The sequence below is a fragment of the Triturus cristatus genome, chromosome 8 (genome assembly GCF_964204655.1).
Source record: "Triturus cristatus chromosome 8, aTriCri1.1, whole genome shotgun sequence".
NCBI lineage: Eukaryota > Metazoa > Chordata > Amphibia > Caudata > Salamandridae > Triturus > Triturus cristatus.
Window position 1 is genome coordinate 737420018 of NC_140591.1, and position 18397 is coordinate 737438414.

At 41.8% G+C, this 18397-nt stretch overlaps 6 non-coding genes across 6 annotated transcripts; all 6 read right to left on the reverse strand.

Annotated features, from left to right (window-relative positions):
* Positions 1-2589: 2589 nt before the first annotated feature.
* TRNAV-CAC (transfer RNA valine (anticodon CAC)) lies at positions 2590-2662 on the reverse strand. The gene has a single exon. It is a non-coding gene; the product is annotated as a tRNA-Val (tRNA).
* A 2659-nt stretch (positions 2663-5321) lies between these two features.
* Positions 5322-5393, reverse strand: TRNAP-UGG (transfer RNA proline (anticodon UGG)). The gene has a single exon. It is a non-coding gene; the product is annotated as a tRNA-Pro (tRNA).
* Positions 5394-7363: 1970 nt separating this feature from the next.
* Positions 7364-7436, reverse strand: TRNAV-CAC (transfer RNA valine (anticodon CAC)). The gene has a single exon. It is a non-coding gene; the product is annotated as a tRNA-Val (tRNA).
* Positions 7437-12147: 4711 nt separating this feature from the next.
* Positions 12148-12220, reverse strand: TRNAV-CAC (transfer RNA valine (anticodon CAC)). The gene has a single exon. It is a non-coding gene; the product is annotated as a tRNA-Val (tRNA).
* Positions 12221-14879: 2659 nt separating this feature from the next.
* Positions 14880-14951, reverse strand: TRNAP-UGG (transfer RNA proline (anticodon UGG)). The gene has a single exon. It is a non-coding gene; the product is annotated as a tRNA-Pro (tRNA).
* Positions 14952-16921: 1970 nt separating this feature from the next.
* Positions 16922-16994, reverse strand: TRNAV-CAC (transfer RNA valine (anticodon CAC)). Its single transcript has one exon. It is a non-coding gene; the product is annotated as a tRNA-Val (tRNA).
* Positions 16995-18397: the final 1403 nt, after the last annotated feature.

Here is an 18397-nt window from a genome sequence, read left to right on the forward strand (position 1 = left end):
AGTGAACCGATTGCAGGGCTCTTTTGAAAGCAAGGTCTGAGAACCAACAGATACATCCACACGCCGATTACTTTAGTGTTTTGAGAGAATTCCCTTTCTTGGAACGAGATTGCATGAAATAATCTTCAGGGCTTGGACAATTCCATGGCAAAACGGCACCTATCAACATTGTAGCCAACACAATATAACAACTGTTTCTGCCCGGTTTCGAACCGGGGACCTTTCACGTGTGAGGCGAACTTGATAACCACTACACTACAGAAACAGATACCTACAGTTGATTTTTCTGTAATGAAACTGCTCCGAACTGGCTATTCCATGGGCCTCTGGCTTTAGATTTCTTTCATGCAACCTGCCCGACATCCCTAGCTGAACGCTCGTACATGCCATGCAAGACCAGATGTTTGGTATTAGCTCAGACTGGGCAGGGCTGAAGCATGAGACTCTAGCAAAGAATTATCCACTACTGCAAAGAAAAAATTGATGTTGGTTTTGAAACGCAAACTTCAAAACAACTTGAAAAGAGTACCAAGAAAAGGGCTCGTCCGGGATTTGAACCTGGAACCTCTCGCACCCAAAGCGAGAATCATACCCCTAGACCAACGAGCCCTCAAAATCCTCTTACCTCTCAAAAGCTAATACCGGCTCTAAGCCCGCAATGAAGATCATGCTGGTATCTTTATGATGCTTGGTCTGTGAATACGCATGAAAGTCAGTCTCAACTTACCCTTTCTCAAACGATAGCACTATCATTTACAAGTGTCTCCTTTTATTCCGTCCCAGCTTTGGACACGTCTTACAGGAAGTCAGCCCTTATTTATATATTTCTTCAGTGGCTGAAGCTTAATGAGAAAGAGTAACAAGTTGTTCATAACAACATAAGAAACACATTGTGCATTTTCTCTCAAATACTCCTTCACTTTGTGCCAAAAGAAATACCAAGGTGAATACCTAGGCCACAGATTCAAGCTAAAGATCTTCCTGCTGAATGCAAGGCGCAATAAAAACTGCATATCGCTGGACTAAAGCATTCCTTGCATAGCCTCTAACATCATAACATAACTGAGCTGCTAGCAGCAAGCTAACCAATACCTTTCTGAAATGAGAATGACATGTGCTTATCTGCTCAATCAGTGCTCAATCAGGCTCGATCAGGCGAGATTTAGAAAAGGTGGAAAGGGTCCAAGTGGATGCCCCTTCCTTTTTAGGGTGGGTCCTGCTGACTATCATAGGATTGCTTGTAAAAGTGGCCAGGGTCAGAGGAAAAGCTGCCAACACTTCTTAGCATTCTCTATAGATGCAGCCATTTTCTGTGACTGTAATTTCGGCCTTTTCCCAGAAGTCTCTATTCTGCCTATGCAAATTAACAAAAGCAGTGCTTATTCCTCACTTGCTCAAATGTCCTTCCTGTCCAGAAAGCTCTGATTAAGCATGCTTATTTTCTTTTTCTGGGATATTTTAAATTGTTTCGCTGTCCAGTCTGTGGCAGTAGAAAGCTGCTTATGATGCCAGGTTTTGATGAATCCCCAAGGTACAAGTACAGAGGAATATATCAGTCTCTAGGATATGGAACTTTTAGCTAACACATCACAATATGTGATGCTTGCCAAGAAAACACTACATTCTGGAGCGCTGATGATCAGAACATTCTGCTCCTGAAGGATAGAAAAGACAGCTTGATTGAAATAAAGTCTGTTTATATTGACGCTCTCTCTCTCCCTATATATACATACATGCATACACACACACACACAGGTATGTCATGCATTTCTTCAGATTTGTTTCAACCATTTACCATTTATTGGAGAATCCCTACTTTTCAAGTGACTGCAAATGAAGTCATCTCTGGCACTTTTTGTGCAAAGTAAGAGACACACATGACACCTTTTTATAAAAGTCATCGGTTTCTTTGTTACTGTGTACTTTCAAAGCATGGGGCTTTCACACGTCAGGTAAACCTGATTACCACTACACAACAAAAGCAGATGCAGCTTTCTTATCTATGTCGTGATAGAACAGTTGTGAATTGAGTAGAAGAAGGGCCCTGATGTGATACTTATTACATGCAGCCTGTAAGATAGTCAAACATGCAGGCTAGGAAGGAAGATGCAAATATCAATGTATTAGAAAAACACCTAAAGGCGTGTGATATGCTTTCATTCATGCATGGCTAGGAAAAATCGCCATACTGTTGCAAACATTCTTACACCACCAACTGGAAATAAATGATTCTGACATTAAACGTAAAGGTGACAATGCATTTGTATCATCACCCTGAGAAGGATCATCTTGGAATTGAGCCGAGGGCCTCTGCACTCAAAGCCAGAAACACTCCACTAAAATAAGATTCCTGTTGGTGCCAACAATTCTCCATGTTAATGCTTGTTCTAGGTGAGCAGTGAACCGATTGCAGGGCTCTTTTGAAAGCAAGGTCTGAGAACCAACAGATACATCCACACGCCGATTACTTTAGTGTTTTGAGAGAATTCCCTTTCTTGGAACGAGATTGCATGAAATAATCTTCAGGGCTTGGACAATTCCATGGCAAAACGGCACCTATCAACATTGTAGCCAACACAATATAACAACTGTTTCTGCCCGGTTTCGAACCGGGGACCTTTCGCGTGTGAGGCGAACGTGATAACCACTACACTACAGAAACAGATACCTACAGTTGATTTTTCTGTAATGAAACTGCTCCGAACTGGCTATTCCATGGGCCTCTGGCTTTAGATTTCTTTCATGCAACCTGCCCGACATCCCTAGCTGAACGCTCGTACATGCCATGCAAGACCAGATGTTTGGTATTAGCTCAGACTGGGCAGGGCTGAAGCATGAGACTCTAGCAAAGAATTATCCACTACTGCAAAGAAAAAATTGATGTTGGTTTTGAAACGCAAACTTCAAAACAACTTGAAAAGAGTACCAAGAAAAGGGCTCGTCCGGGATTTGAACCTGGGACCTCTCGCACCCAAAGCGAGAATCATACCCCTAGACCAACGAGCCCTCAAAATCCTCTTACCTCTCAAAAGCTAATACCGGCTCTAAGCCCGCAATGAAGATCATGCTGGTATCTTTATGATGCTTGGTCTGTGAATACGCATGAAAGTCAGTCTCAACTTACCCTTTCTCAAACGATAGCACTATCATTTACAAGTGTCTCCTTTTATTCCGTCCCAGCTTTGGACACGTCTTACAGGAAGTCAGCCCTTATTTATATATTTCTGCAGTGGCTGAAGCTTAATGAGAAAGAGTAACAAGTTGTTCATAACAACATAAGAAACACATTGTGCATTTTCTCTCAAATACTCCTTCACTTTGTGCCAAAAAAAATACCAAGGTGAATACCTAGGCCACAGATTCAAGCTAAAGATCTTCCTGCTGAATGCAAGGCGCAATAAAAACTGCATATCGCTGGACTAAAGCATTCCTTGCATAGCCTCTAACATCATAACATAACTGAGCTGCTAGCAGCAAGCTAACCAATACCTTTCTGAAATGAGAATGACATGTGCTTATCGGCTCGATCAGGGCTCGATCAGGCGAGATTTAGAAAAGGTGGAAAGGGTCCAAGTGGATGCCCCTTCCTTTTTAGGGTGGGTCCTGCTGACTATCATAGGATTGCTTGTAAAAGTGGCCAGGGTCAGAGGAAAAGCTGCCAACACTTCTTAGCGTTCTCTATAGATGCAGCCATTTTCTGTGACTGTAATTTCGGCCTTTTCCCAGAAGTCTCTATTCTGCCTATGCAAATTAACAAAAGCAGTGCTTATTCCTCACTTGCTCAAAGGTCCTTCCTGTCCAGAAAGCTCTGATTAAGCATGCTTATTTTCTTTTTCTGGGATATTTTAAATTGTTTCGCTGTCCAGTCTGTGGCAGTAGAAAGCTGCTTATGATGCCAGGTTTTGATGAATCCCCAAGGTACAAGTACAGAGGAATATATCAGTCTCTAGGATATGGAACTTTTAGCTAACACATCACAATATGTGATGCTTGCCAAGAAAACACTACATTCTGGAGCGCTGATGATCAGAACATTCTGCTCCTGAAGGATAGAAAAGACAGCTTGATTGAAATAAAGTCTGTTTATATTGACGCTCTCTCTCTCCCTATATATACATACATGCATACACACACACACACAGGTATGTCATGCATTTCTTCAGATTTGTTTCAACCATTTACCATTTATTGGAGAATCCCTACTTTTCAAGTGACTGCAAATGAAGTCATCTCTGGCACTTTTTGTGCAAAGTAAGAGACACACATGACACCTTATTATAAAAGTCATCGGTTTCTTTGTTACTGTGTACTTTCAAAGCATGGGGCTTTCACACGTCAGGTAAACCTGATTACCACTACACAACAAAAGCAGATGCAGCTTTCTTATCTATGTCGTGATAGAACAGTTGTGAATTGAGTAGAAGAAGGGCCCTGATGTGATACTTATTACATGCAGCCTGTAAGATAGTCAAACATGCAGGCTAGGAAGGAAGATGCAAATATCAATGTATTAGAAAAACACCTAAAGGCGAGTGATATGCTTTCATTCATGCATGGCTAGGAAAAATCGCCATACTGTTGCAAACATTCTTACACCACCAACTGGAAATAAATGATTCTGACATTAAACGTAAAGGTGAGAATGCATTTGTATCATCACCTTGAGAAGGATCATCTTGGAATTGAGCCGAGGGCCTCTGCACTCAAAGCCAGAAACACTCCACTAAAATAAGATTCCTGTTGGTGCCAACAATTCTCCATGTTAATGCTTGTTCTAGGTGAGCAGTGAACCGATTGCAGGGCTCTTTTGAAAGCAAGGTCTGAGAACCAACAGATACATCCACACGCCGATTACTTTAGTGTTTTGAGAGAATTCCCTTTCTTGGAACGAGATTGTATGAAATAATCTTCAGGGCTTGGACAATTCCATGGCAAAACGGCACCTATCAACATTGTAGCCAACACAATATAACAACTGTTTCAGCCCGGTTTCGAACCGGGGACCTTTCACGTGTGAGGCGAACTTGATAACCACTACACTACAGAAACAGATACCTGCAGTTGATTTTTCTGTAATGAAACTGCTCCGAACTGGCTATTCCATGGGCCTCTGGCTTTAGATTTCTTTCATGCAACCTGCCCGACATCCCTAGCTGAACGCTCGTACATGCCATGCAAGACCAGATGTTTGGTATTAGCTCAGACTGGGCAGGGCTGAAGCATGAGACTCTAGCAAAGAATTATCCACTACTGCAAAGAAAAAATTGATGTTGGTTTTGAAACGCAAACTTCAAACCAACTTGAAAAGAGTACCAAGAAAAGGGCTCGTCCGGGATTTGAACCCGGGACCTCTCGCACCCAAAGCGAGAATCATACCCCTAGACCAACGAGCCCTCAAAATTCTCTTACCTCTCAAAAGCTAATACCGGCTCTAAGCCCGCAATGAAGATCATGCTGGTATCTTTATGATGCTTGGTCTGTGAATACGCATGAAAGTCAGTCTCAACTTACCCTTTCTCAAACGATAGCACTATCATTTACAAGTGTCTCCTTTTATTCCGTCCCAGCTTTGGACACGTCTTACAGGAAGTCAGCCCTTATTTATATATTTCTGCAGTGGCTGAAGCTTAATGAGAAAGAGTAACAAGTTGTTCATAACAACATAAGAAACACATTGTGCATTTTCTCTCAAATACTCCTTCACTTTGTGCCAAAAGAAATACCAAGGTGAATACCTAGGCCACAGATTCAAGCTAAAGATCTTCCTGGTGAAGGCAAGGCGCAATAAAAACTGCATATCGCTGGACTAAAGCATTCCTTGCATAGCCTCTAACATCATAACATAACTGAGCTGCTAGCAGCAAGCTAACCAATACCTTTCTGAAATGAGAATGACATGTGCTTATCTGCTCAATCAGTGCTCAATCAGGCGAGATTTAGAAAAGGTGGAAAGGGTCCAAGTGGATGCCCCTTCCTTTTTAGGGTGGGTCCAGCTGACTATCATAGGATTGCTTGTAAAAGTCGTCAGGGTCAGAGGAAAAGCTGCCAACACTTCTTAGCGTTCTCTATAGATGCAGCCATTTTCTGTGACTGTAATTTCGGCCTTTTCCCAGAAGTCTCTATTCTGCCTATGCAAATTAACAAAAGCAGTGCTTATTCCTCACTTGCTCAAAGGTCCTTCCTGTCCAGAAAGCTCTGATTAAGCATGCTTATTTTCTTTTTCTGGGATATTTTAAATTGTTTCGCTGTCCAGTCTGTGGCAGTAGAAAGCTGCTTATGATGCCAGGTTTTGATGAATCCCCAAGGTACAAGTACAGAGGAATATATCAGTCTCTAGGATATGGAACTTTTAGCTAACACATCACAATATGTGATGCTTGCCAAGAAAACACTACATTATGGAGCGCTGATGATCAGAACATTCTGCTCCTGAAGGATAGAAAAGACAGCTTGATTGAAATAAAGTCTGTTTATATTGACGCTCTCTCTCTCCCTATATATACATACATGCGTACACACACACACACAGGTATGTCATGCATTTCTTCAGATTTGTTTCAACCATTTACCATTTATTGGAGAATCCCTACTTTTCAAGTGACTGCAAATGAAGTCATCTCTGGCACTTTTTGTGCAAAGTAAGAGACGCACATGACACCTTTTTATAAAAGTCATCGGTTTCTTTGTTACTGTGTACTTTCAAAGCATGGGGCTTTCACACGTCAGGTAAACCTGATTACCACTACACAACAAAAGCAGATGCAGCTTTCTTATCTATGTCGTGATAGAACAGTTGTGAATTGAGTAGAAGAAGGGCCCTGATGTGATACTTATTACATGCAGCCTGTAAGATAGTCAAACATGCAGGCTAGGAAGGAAGATGCAAATATCAATGTATTAGAAAAACACCTAAAGGCGAGTGATATGCTTTCATTCATGCATGGCTAGGAAAAATCGCCATACTGTTGCAAACATTCTTACACCACCAACTGGAAATAAATGATTCTGACATTAAACGTAAAGGTGACAATGCATTTGTATCATCACCTTGAGAAGGATCATCTTGGAATTGAGCCGAGGGCCTCTGCACTCAAAGCCAGAAACACTCCACTAAAATAAGATTCCTGTTGGTGCCAACAATTCTCCATGTTAATGCTTGTTCTAGGTGAGCAGTGAACCGATTGCAGGGCTCTTTTGAAAGCAAGGTCTGAGAACCAACAGATACATCCACACGCCGATTACTTTAGTGTTTTGAGAGAATTCCCTTTCTTGGAACGAGATTGCATGAAATAATCTTCAGGGCTTGGACAATTCCATGGCAAAACGGCACCTATCAACATTGTAGCCAACACAATATAACAACTGTTTCTGCCCGGTTTCGAACCGGGGACCTTTCGCGTGTGAGGCGAACGTGATAACCACTACACTACAGAAACAGATACCTACAGTTGATTTTTCTGTAATGAAACTGCTCCGAACTGGCTATTCCATGGGCCTCTGGCTTTAGATTTCTTTCATGCAACCTGCCCGACATCCCTAGCTGAACGCTCGTACATGCCATGCAAGACCAGATGTTTGGTATTAGCTCAGACTGGGCAGGGCTGAAGCATGAGACTCTAGCAAAGAATTATCCACTACTGCAAAGAAAAAATTGATGTTGGTTTTGAAACGCAAACTTCAAAACAACTTGAAAAGAGTACCAAGAAAAGGGCTCGTCCGGGATTTGAACCCAGGACCTCTCGCACCCAAAGCGAGAATCATACCCCTAGACCAACGAGCCCTCAAAATCCTCTTAGCTCTCAAAAGCTAATAACGGCTCTAAGCCCGCAATGAAGATCATGCTGGTATCTTTATGATGCTTGGTCTGTGAATACGCATGAAAGTCAGTCTCAACTTACCCTTTCTCAAACGATAGCACTATCATTTACAAGTGTCTCCTTTTATTCCGTCCCAGCTTTGGACACGTCTTACAGGAAGTCAGCCCTTATTTATATATTTCTGCAGTGGCTGAAGCTTAATGAGAAAGAGTAACAAGTTGTTCATAACAGCATAAGAAACACATTGTGCATTTTCTCTCAAATACTCCTTCACTTTGTGCCAAAAGAAATACCAAGGTGAATACCTAGGCCACAGATTCAAGCTAAAGATCTTCCTGCTGAATGCAAGGCGCAATAAAAACTGCATATCGCTGGACTAAAGCATTCCTTGCATAGCCTCTAACATCATAACATAACTGAGCTGCTAGCAGCAAGCTAACCAATACCTTTCTGAAATGAGAATTACATGTGCTTATCTGCTCAATCAGTGCTCGATCAGGCGAGATTTAGAAAAGGTGGAAAGGGTCCAAGTGGATGCCCCTTCCTTTTTAGGGTGGGTCCTGCTGACTATCATAGGATTGCTTGTAAAAGTGGCCAGGGTCAGAGGAAAAGCTGCCAACACTTCTTAGCGTTCTCTATAGATGCAGCCATTTTCTGTGACTGTAATTTCGGCCTTTTCCCAGAAGTCTCTATTCTGCCTATGCAAATTAACAAAAGCAGTGCTTATTCCTCACTTGCTCAAATGTCCTTCCTGTCCAGAAAGCTCTGATTAAGCATGCTTATTTTCTTTTTCTGGGATATTTTAAATTGTTTCGCTGTCCAGTCTGTGGCAGTAGAAAGCTGCTTATGATGCCAGGTTTTGATGAATCCCCAAGGTACAAGTACAGAGGAATATATCAGTCTCTAGGATATGGAACTTTTAGCTAACACATCACAATATGTGATGCTTGCCAAGAAAACACTACATTCTGGAGCGCTGATGATCAGAACATTCTGCTCCTGAAGGATAGAAAAGACAGCTTGATTGAAATAAAGTCTGTTTATATTGACGCTCTCTCTCTCCCTATATATACATACATGCATACACACACACACACAGGTATGTCATGCATTTCTTCAGATTTGTTTCAACCATTTACCATTTATTGGAGAATCCCTACTTTTCAAGTGACTGCAAATGAAGTCATCTCTGGCACTTTTTGTGCAAAGTAAGAGACACACATGACACCTTTTTATAAAAGTCATCGGTTTCTTTGTTACTGTGTACTTTCAAAGCATGGGGCTTTCACACGTCAGGTAAACCTGATTACCACTACACAACAAAAGCAGATGCAGCTTTCTTATCTATGTCGTGATAGAACAGTTGTGAATTGAGTAGAAGAAGGGCCCTGATGTGATACTTATTACATGCAGCCTGTAAGATAGTCAAACATGCAGGCTAGGAAGGAAGATGCAAATATCAATGTATTAGAAAAACACCTAAAGGCGAGTGATATGCTTTCATTCATGCATGGCTAGGAAAAATCGCCATACTGTTGCAAACATTCTTACACCACCAACTGGAAATAAATGATTCTGACATTAAACGTAAAGGTGACAATGCATTTGTATCATCACCCTGAGAAGGATCATCTTGGAATTGAGCCGAGGGCCTCTGCACTCAAAGCCAGAAACACTCCACTAAAATAAGATTCCTGTTGGTGCCAACAATTCTCCATGTTAATGCTTGTTCTAGGTGAGCAGTGAACCGATTGCAGGGCTCTTTTGAAAGCAAGGTCTGAGAACCAACAGATACATCCACACGCCGATTACTTTAGTGTTTTGAGAGAATTCCCTTTCTTGGAACGAGATTGCATGAAATAATCTTCAGGGCTTGGACAATTCCATGGCAAAACGGCACCTATCAACATTGTAGCCAACACAATATAACAACTGTTTCTGCCCGGTTTCGAACCGGGGACCTTTCGCGTGTGAGGCGAACTTGATAACCACTACACTACAGAAACAGATACCTACAGTTGATTTTTCTGTAATGAAACTGCTCCGAACTGGCTATTCCATGGGCCTCTGGCTTTAGATTTCTTTCATGCAACCTGCCCGACATCCCTAGCTGAACGCTCGTACATGCCATGCAAGACCAGATGTTTGGTATTAGCTCAGACTGGGCAGGGCTGAAGCATGAGACTCTAGCAAAGAATTATCCACTACTGCAAAGAAAAAATTGATGTTGGTTTTGAAACGCAAACTTCAAAACAACTTGAAAAGAGTACCAAGAAAAGGGCTCGTCCGGGATTTGAACCTGGAACCTCTCGCACCCAAAGCGAGAATCATACCCCTAGACCAACGAGCCCTCAAAATCCTCTTACCTCTCAAAAGCTAATACCGGCTCTAAGCCCGCAATGAAGATCATGCTGGTATCTTTATGATGCTTGGTCTGTGAATACGCATGAAAGTCAGTCTCAACTTACCCTTTCTCAAACGATAGCACTATCATTTACAAGTGTCTCCTTTTATTCCGTCCCAGCTTTGGACACGTCTTACAGGAAGTCAGCCCTTATTTATATATTTCTTCAGTGGCTGAAGCTTAATGAGAAAGAGTAACAAGTTGTTCATAACAACATAAGAAACACATTGTGCATTTTCTCTCAAATACTCCTTCACTTTGTGCCAAAAGAAATACCAAGGTGAATACCTAGGCCACAGATTCAAGCTAAAGATCTTCCTGCTGAATGCAAGGCGCAATAAAAACTGCATATCGCTGGACTAAAGCATTCCTTGCATAGCCTCTAACATCATAACATAACTGAGCTGCTAGCAGCAAGCTAACCAATACCTTTCTGAAATGAGAATGACATGTGCTTATCTGCTCAATCAGTGCTCAATCAGGCTCGATCAGGCGAGATTTAGAAAAGGTGGAAAGGGTCCAAGTGGATGCCCCTTCCTTTTTAGGGTGGGTCCTGCTGACTATCATAGGATTGCTTGTAAAAGTGGCCAGGGTCAGAGGAAAAGCTGCCAACACTTCTTAGCATTCTCTATAGATGCAGCCATTTTCTGTGACTGTAATTTCGGCCTTTTCCCAGAAGTCTCTATTCTGCCTATGCAAATTAACAAAAGCAGTGCTTATTCCTCACTTGCTCAAATGTCCTTCCTGTCCAGAAAGCTCTGATTAAGCATGCTTATTTTCTTTTTCTGGGATATTTTAAATTGTTTCGCTGTCCAGTCTGTGGCAGTAGAAAGCTGCTTATGATGCCAGGTTTTGATGAATCCCCAAGGTACAAGTACAGAGGAATATATCAGTCTCTAGGATATGGAACTTTTAGCTAACACATCACAATATGTGATGCTTGCCAAGAAAACACTACATTCTGGAGCGCTGATGATCAGAACATTCTGCTCCTGAAGGATAGAAAAGACAGCTTGATTGAAATAAAGTCTGTTTATATTGACGCTCTCTCTCTCCCTATATATACATACATGCATACACACACACACACAGGTATGTCATGCATTTCTTCAGATTTGTTTCAACCATTTACCATTTATTGGAGAATCCCTACTTTTCAAGTGACTGCAAATGAAGTCATCTCTGGCACTTTTTGTGCAAAGTAAGAGACACACATGACACCTTTTTATAAAAGTCATCGGTTTCTTTGTTACTGTGTACTTTCAAAGCATGGGGCTTTCACACGTCAGGTAAACCTGATTACCACTACACAACAAAAGCAGATGCAGCTTTCTTATCTATGTCGTGATAGAACAGTTGTGAATTGAGTAGAAGAAGGGCCCTGATGTGATACTTATTACATGCAGCCTGTAAGATAGTCAAACATGCAGGCTAGGAAGGAAGATGCAAATATCAATGTATTAGAAAAACACCTAAAGGCGTGTGATATGCTTTCATTCATGCATGGCTAGGAAAAATCGCCATACTGTTGCAAACATTCTTACACCACCAACTGGAAATAAATGATTCTGACATTAAACGTAAAGGTGACAATGCATTTGTATCATCACCCTGAGAAGGATCATCTTGGAATTGAGCCGAGGGCCTCTGCACTCAAAGCCAGAAACACTCCACTAAAATAAGATTCCTGTTGGTGCCAACAATTCTCCATGTTAATGCTTGTTCTAGGTGAGCAGTGAACCGATTGCAGGGCTCTTTTGAAAGCAAGGTCTGAGAACCAACAGATACATCCACACGCCGATTACTTTAGTGTTTTGAGAGAATTCCCTTTCTTGGAACGAGATTGCATGAAATAATCTTCAGGGCTTGGACAATTCCATGGCAAAACGGCACCTATCAACATTGTAGCCAACACAATATAACAACTGTTTCTGCCCGGTTTCGAACCGGGGACCTTTCGCGTGTGAGGCGAACGTGATAACCACTACACTACAGAAACAGATACCTACAGTTGATTTTTCTGTAATGAAACTGCTCCGAACTGGCTATTCCATGGGCCTCTGGCTTTAGATTTCTTTCATGCAACCTGCCCGACATCCCTAGCTGAACGCTCGTACATGCCATGCAAGACCAGATGTTTGGTATTAGCTCAGACTGGGCAGGGCTGAAGCATGAGACTCTAGCAAAGAATTATCCACTACTGCAAAGAAAAAATTGATGTTGGTTTTGAAACGCAAACTTCAAAACAACTTGAAAAGAGTACCAAGAAAAGGGCTCGTCCGGGATTTGAACCTGGGACCTCTCGCACCCAAAGCGAGAATCATACCCCTAGACCAACGAGCCCTCAAAATCCTCTTACCTCTCAAAAGCTAATACCGGCTCCAAGCCCGCAATGAAGATCATGCTGGTATCTTTATGATGCTTGGTCTGTGAATACGCATGAAAGTCAGTCTCAACTTACCCTTTCTCAAACGATAGCACTATCATTTACAAGTGTCTCCTTTTATTCCGTCCCAGCTTTGGACACGTCTTACAGGAAGTCAGCCCTTATTTATATATTTCTGCAGTGGCTGAAGCTTAATGAGAAAGAGTAACAAGTTGTTCATAACAACATAAGAAACACATTGTGCATTTTCTCTCAAATACTCCTTCACTTTGTGCCAAAAAAAATACCAAGGTGAATACCTAGGCCACAGATTCAAGCTAAAGATCTTCCTGCTGAATGCAAGGCGCAATAAAAACTGCATATCGCTGGACTAAAGCATTCCTTGCATAGCCTCTAACATCATAACATAACTGAGCTGCTAGCAGCAAGCTAACCAATACCTTTCTGAAATGAGAATGACATGTGCTTATCGGCTCGATCAGGGCTCGATCAGGCGAGATTTAGAAAAGGTGGAAAGGGTCCAAGTGGATGCCCCTTCCTTTTTAGGGTGGGTCCTGCTGACTATCATAGGATTGCTTGTAAAAGTGGCCAGGGTCAGAGGAAAAGCTGCCAACACTTCTTACCGTTCTCTATAGATGCAGCCATTTTCTGTGACTGTAATTTCGGCCTTTTCCCAGAAGTCTCTATTCTGCCTATGCAAATTAACAAAAGCAGTGCTTATTCCTCACTTGCTCAAAGGTCCTTCCTGTCCAGAAAGCTCTGATTAAGCATGCTTATTTTCTTTTTCTGGGATATTTTAAATTGTTTCGCTGTCCAGTCTGTGGCAGTAGAAAGCTGCTTATGATGCCAGGTTTTGATGAATCCCCAAGGTACAAGTACAGAGGAATATATCAGTCTCTAGGATATGGAACTTTTAGCTAACACATCACAATATGTGATGCTTGCCAAGAAAACACTACATTCTGGAGCGCTGATGATCAGAACATTCTGCTCCTGAAGGATAGAAAAGACAGCTTGATTGAAATAAAGTCTGTTTATATTGACGCTCTCTCTCTCCCTATATATACATACATGCATACACACACACACACAGGTATGTCATGCATTTCTTCAGATTTGTTTCAACCATTTACCATTTATTGGAGAATCCCTACTTTTCAAGTGACTGCAAATGAAGTCATCTCTGGCACTTTTTGTGCAAAGTAAGAGACACACATGACACCTTATTATAAAAGTCATCGGTTTCTTTGTTACTGTGTACTTTCAAAGCATGGGGCTTTCACACGTCAGGTAAACCTGATTACCACTACACAACAAAAGCAGATGCAGCTTTCTTATCTATGTCGTGATAGAACAGTTGTGAATTGAGTAGAAGAAGGGCCCTGATGTGATACTTATTACATGCAGCCTGTAAGATAGTCAAACATGCAGGCTAGGAAGGAAGATGCAAATATCAATGTATTAGAAAAACACCTAAAGGCGAGTGATATGCTTTCATTCATGCATGGCTAGGAAAAATCGCCATACTGTTGCAAACATTCTTACACCACCAACTGGAAATAAATGATTCTGACATTAAACGTAAAGGTGAGAATGCATTTGTATCATCACCTTGAGAAGGATCATCTTGGAATTGAGCCGAGGGCCTCTGCACTCAAAGCCAGAAACACTCCACTAAAATAAGATTCCTGTTGGTGCCAACAATTCTCCATGTTAATGCTTGTTCTAGGTGAGCAGTGAACCGATTGCAGGGCTCTTTTGAAAGCAAGGTCTGAGAACCAACAGATACATCCACACGCCGATTACTTTAGTGTTTTGAGAGAATTCCCTTTCTTGGAACGAGATTGTATGAAATAATCTTCAGGGCTTGGACAATTCCATGGCAAAACGGCACCTATCAACATTGTAGCCAACACAATATAACAACTGTTTCAGCCCGGTTTCGAACCGGGGACCTTTCGCGTGTGAGGCGAACTTGATAACCACTACACTACAGAAACAGATACCTGCAGTTGATTTTTCTGTAATGAAACTGCTCCGAACTGGCTATTCCATGGGCCTCTGGCTTTAGATTTCTTTCATGCAACCTGCCCGACATCCCTAGCTGAACGCTCGTACATGCCATGCAAGACCAGATGTTTGGTATTAGCTCAGACTGGGCAGGGCTGAAGCATGAGACTCTAGCAAAGAATTATCCACTACTGCAAAGAAAAAATTGATGTTGGTTTTGAAACGCAAACTTCAAACCAACTTGAAAAGAGTACCAAGAAAAGGGCTCGTCCGGGATTTGAACCCGGGACCTCTCGCACCCAAAGCGAGAATCATACCCCTAGACCAACGAGCCCTCAAAATCCTCTTACCTCTCAAAAGCTAATACCGGCTCTAAGCCCGCAATGAAGATCATGCTGGTATCTTTATGATGCTTGGTCTGTGAATACGCATGAAAGTCAGTCTCAACTTACCCTTTCTCAAACGATAGCACTATCATTTACAAGTGTCTCCTTTTATTCCGTCCCAGCTTTGGACACGTCTTACAGGAAGTCAGCCCTTATTTATATATTTCTGCAGTGGCTGAAGCTTAATGAGAAAGAGTAACAAGTTGTTCATAACAACATAAGAAACACATTGTGCATTTTCTCTCAAATACTCCTTCACTTTGTGCCAAAAGAAATACCAAGGTGAATACCTAGGCCACAGATTCAAGCTAAAGATCTTCCTGGTGAAGGCAAGGCGCAATAAAAACTGCATATCGCTGGACTAAAGCATTCCTTGCATAGCCTCTAACATCATAACATAACTGAGCTGCTAGCAGCAAGCTAACCAATACCTTTCTGAAATGAGAATGACATGTGCTTATCTGCTCAATCAGTGCTCAATCAGGCGAGATTTAGAAAAGGTGGAAAGGGTCCAAGTGGATGCCCCTTCCTTTTTAGGGTGGGTCCTGCTGACTATCATAGGATTGCTTGTAAAAGTGGTCAGGGTCAGAGGAAAAGCTGCCAACACTTCTTAGCGTTCTCTATAGATGCAGCCATTTTCTGTGACTGTAATTTCGGCCTTTTCCCAGAAGTCTCTATTCTGCCTATGCAAATTAACAAAAGCAGTGCTTATTCCTCACTTGCTCAAAGGTCCTTCCTGTCCAGAAAGCTCTGATTAAGCATGCTTATTTTCTTTTTCTGGGATATTTTAAATTGTTTCGCTGTCCAGTCTGTGGCAGTAGAAAGCTGCTTATGATGCCAGGTTTTGATGAATCCCCAAGGTACAAGTACAGAGGAATATATCAGTCTCTAGGATATGGAACTTTTAGCTAACACATCACAATATGTGATGCTTGCCAAGAAAACACTACATTATGGAGCGCTGATGATCAGAACATTCTGCTCCTGAAGGATAGAAAAGACAGCTTGATTGAAATAAAGTCTGTTTATATTGACGCTCTCTCTCTCCCTATATATACATACATGCGTACACACACACACACAGGTATGTCATGCATTTCTTCAGATTTGTTTCAACCATTTACCATTTATTGGAGAATCCCTACTTTTCAAGTGACTGCAAATGAAGTCATCTCTGGCACTTTTTGTGCAAAGTAAGAGACGCACATGACACCTTTTTATAAAAGTCATCGGTTTCTTTGTTACTGTGTACTTTCAAAGCATGGGGCTTTCACACGTCAGGTAAACCTGATTACCACTACACAACAAAAGCAGATGCAGCTTTCTTATCTATGTCGTGATAGAACAGTTGTGAATTGAGTAGAAGAAGGGCCCTGATGTGATACTTATTACATGCAGCCTGTAAGATAGTCAAACATGCAGGCTAGGAAGGAAGATGCAAATATCAATGTATTAGAAAAACACCTAAAGGCGAGTGATATGCTTTCATTCATGCATGGCTAGGAAAAATCGCCATACTGTTGCAAACATTCTTACACCACCAACTGGAAATAAATGATTCTGACATTAAACGTAAAGGTGACAATGCATTTGTATCATCACCTTGAGAAGGATCATCTTGGAATTGAGCCGAGGGCCTCTGCACTCAAAGCCAGAAACACTCCACTAAAATAAGATTCCTGTTGGTGCCAACAATTCTCCATGTTAATGCTTGTTCTAGGTGAGCAGTGAACCGATTGCAGGGCTCTTTTGAAAGCAAGGTCTGAGAACCAACAGATACATCCACACGCCGATTACTTTAGTGTTTTGAGAGAATTCCCTTTCTTGGAACGAGATTGCATGAAATAATCTTCAGGGCTTGGACAATTCCATGGCAAAACGGCACCTATCAACATTGTAGCCAACACAATATAACAACTGTTTCTGCCCGGTTTCGAACCGGGGACCTTTCGCGTGTGAGGCGAACGTGATAACCACTACACTACAGAAACAGATACCTACAGTTGATTTTTCTGTAATGAAACTGCTCCGAACTGGCTATTCCATGGGCCTCTGGCTTTAGATTTCTTTCATGCAACCTGCCCGACATCCCTAGCTGAACGCTCGTACATGCCATGCAAGACCAGATGTTTGGTATTAGCTCAGACTGGGCAGGGCTGAAGCATGAGACTCTAGCAAAGAATTATCCACTACTGCAAAGAAAAAATTGATGTTGGTTTTGAAACGCAAACTTCAAAACAACTTGAAAAGAGTACCAAGAAAAAGGCTCGTCCGGGATTTGAACCCAGGACCTCTCGCACCCAAAGCGAGAATCATACCCCTAGACCAACGAGCCCTCAAAATCCTCTTACCTCTCAAAAGCTAATAACGGCTCTAAGCCCGCAATGAAGATCATGCTGGTATCTTTATGATGCTTGGTCTGTGAATACGCATGAAAGTCAGTCTCAACTTACCCTTTCTCAAACGATAGCACTATCATTTACAAGTGTCTCCTTTTATTCCGTCCCAGCTTTGGACACGTCTTACAGGAAGTCAGCCCTTATTTATATATTTCTGCAGTGGCTGAAGCTTAATGAGAAAGAGTAACAAGTTGTTCATAACAGCATAAGAAACACATTGTGCATTTTCTCTCAAATACTCCTTCACTTTGTGCCAAAAGAAATACCAAGGTGAATACCTAGGCCACAGATTCAAGCTAAAGATCTTCCTGCTGAATGCAAGGCGCAATAAAAACTGCATATCGCTGGACTAAAGCATTCCTTGCATAGCCTCTAACATCATAACATAACTGAGCTGCTAGCAGCAAGCTAACCAATACCTTTCTGAAATGAGAATTACATGTGCTTATCTGCTCAATCAGTGCTCGATCAGGCGAGATTTAGAAAAGGTGGAAAGGGTCCAAGTGGATGCCCCTTCCTTTTTAGGGTGGGTCCTGCTGACTATCATAGGATTGCTTGTAAAAGTGGCCAGGGTCAGAGGAAAAGCTGCCAACACTTCTTAGCGTTCTCTATAGATGCAGCCATTTTCTGTGACTGTAATTTCGGCCTTTTCCCAGAAGTCTCTATTCTGCCTATGCAAATTAACAAAAGCAGTGCTTATTCCTCACTTGCTCAAATGTCCTTCCTGTCCAGAAAGCTCTGATTAAGCATGCTTATTTTCTTTTTCTGGGATATTTTAAATTGTTTCGCTGTCCAGTCTGTGGCAGTAGAAAGCTGCTTATGATGCCAGGTTTTGATGAATCCCCAAGGTACAAGTACAGAGGAATATATCAGTCTCTAGGATATGGAACTTTTAGCTAACACATCACAATATGTGATGCTTGCCAAGAAAACACTACATTCTGGAGCGCTGATGATCAGAACATTCTGCTCCTGAAGGATAGAAAAGACAGCTT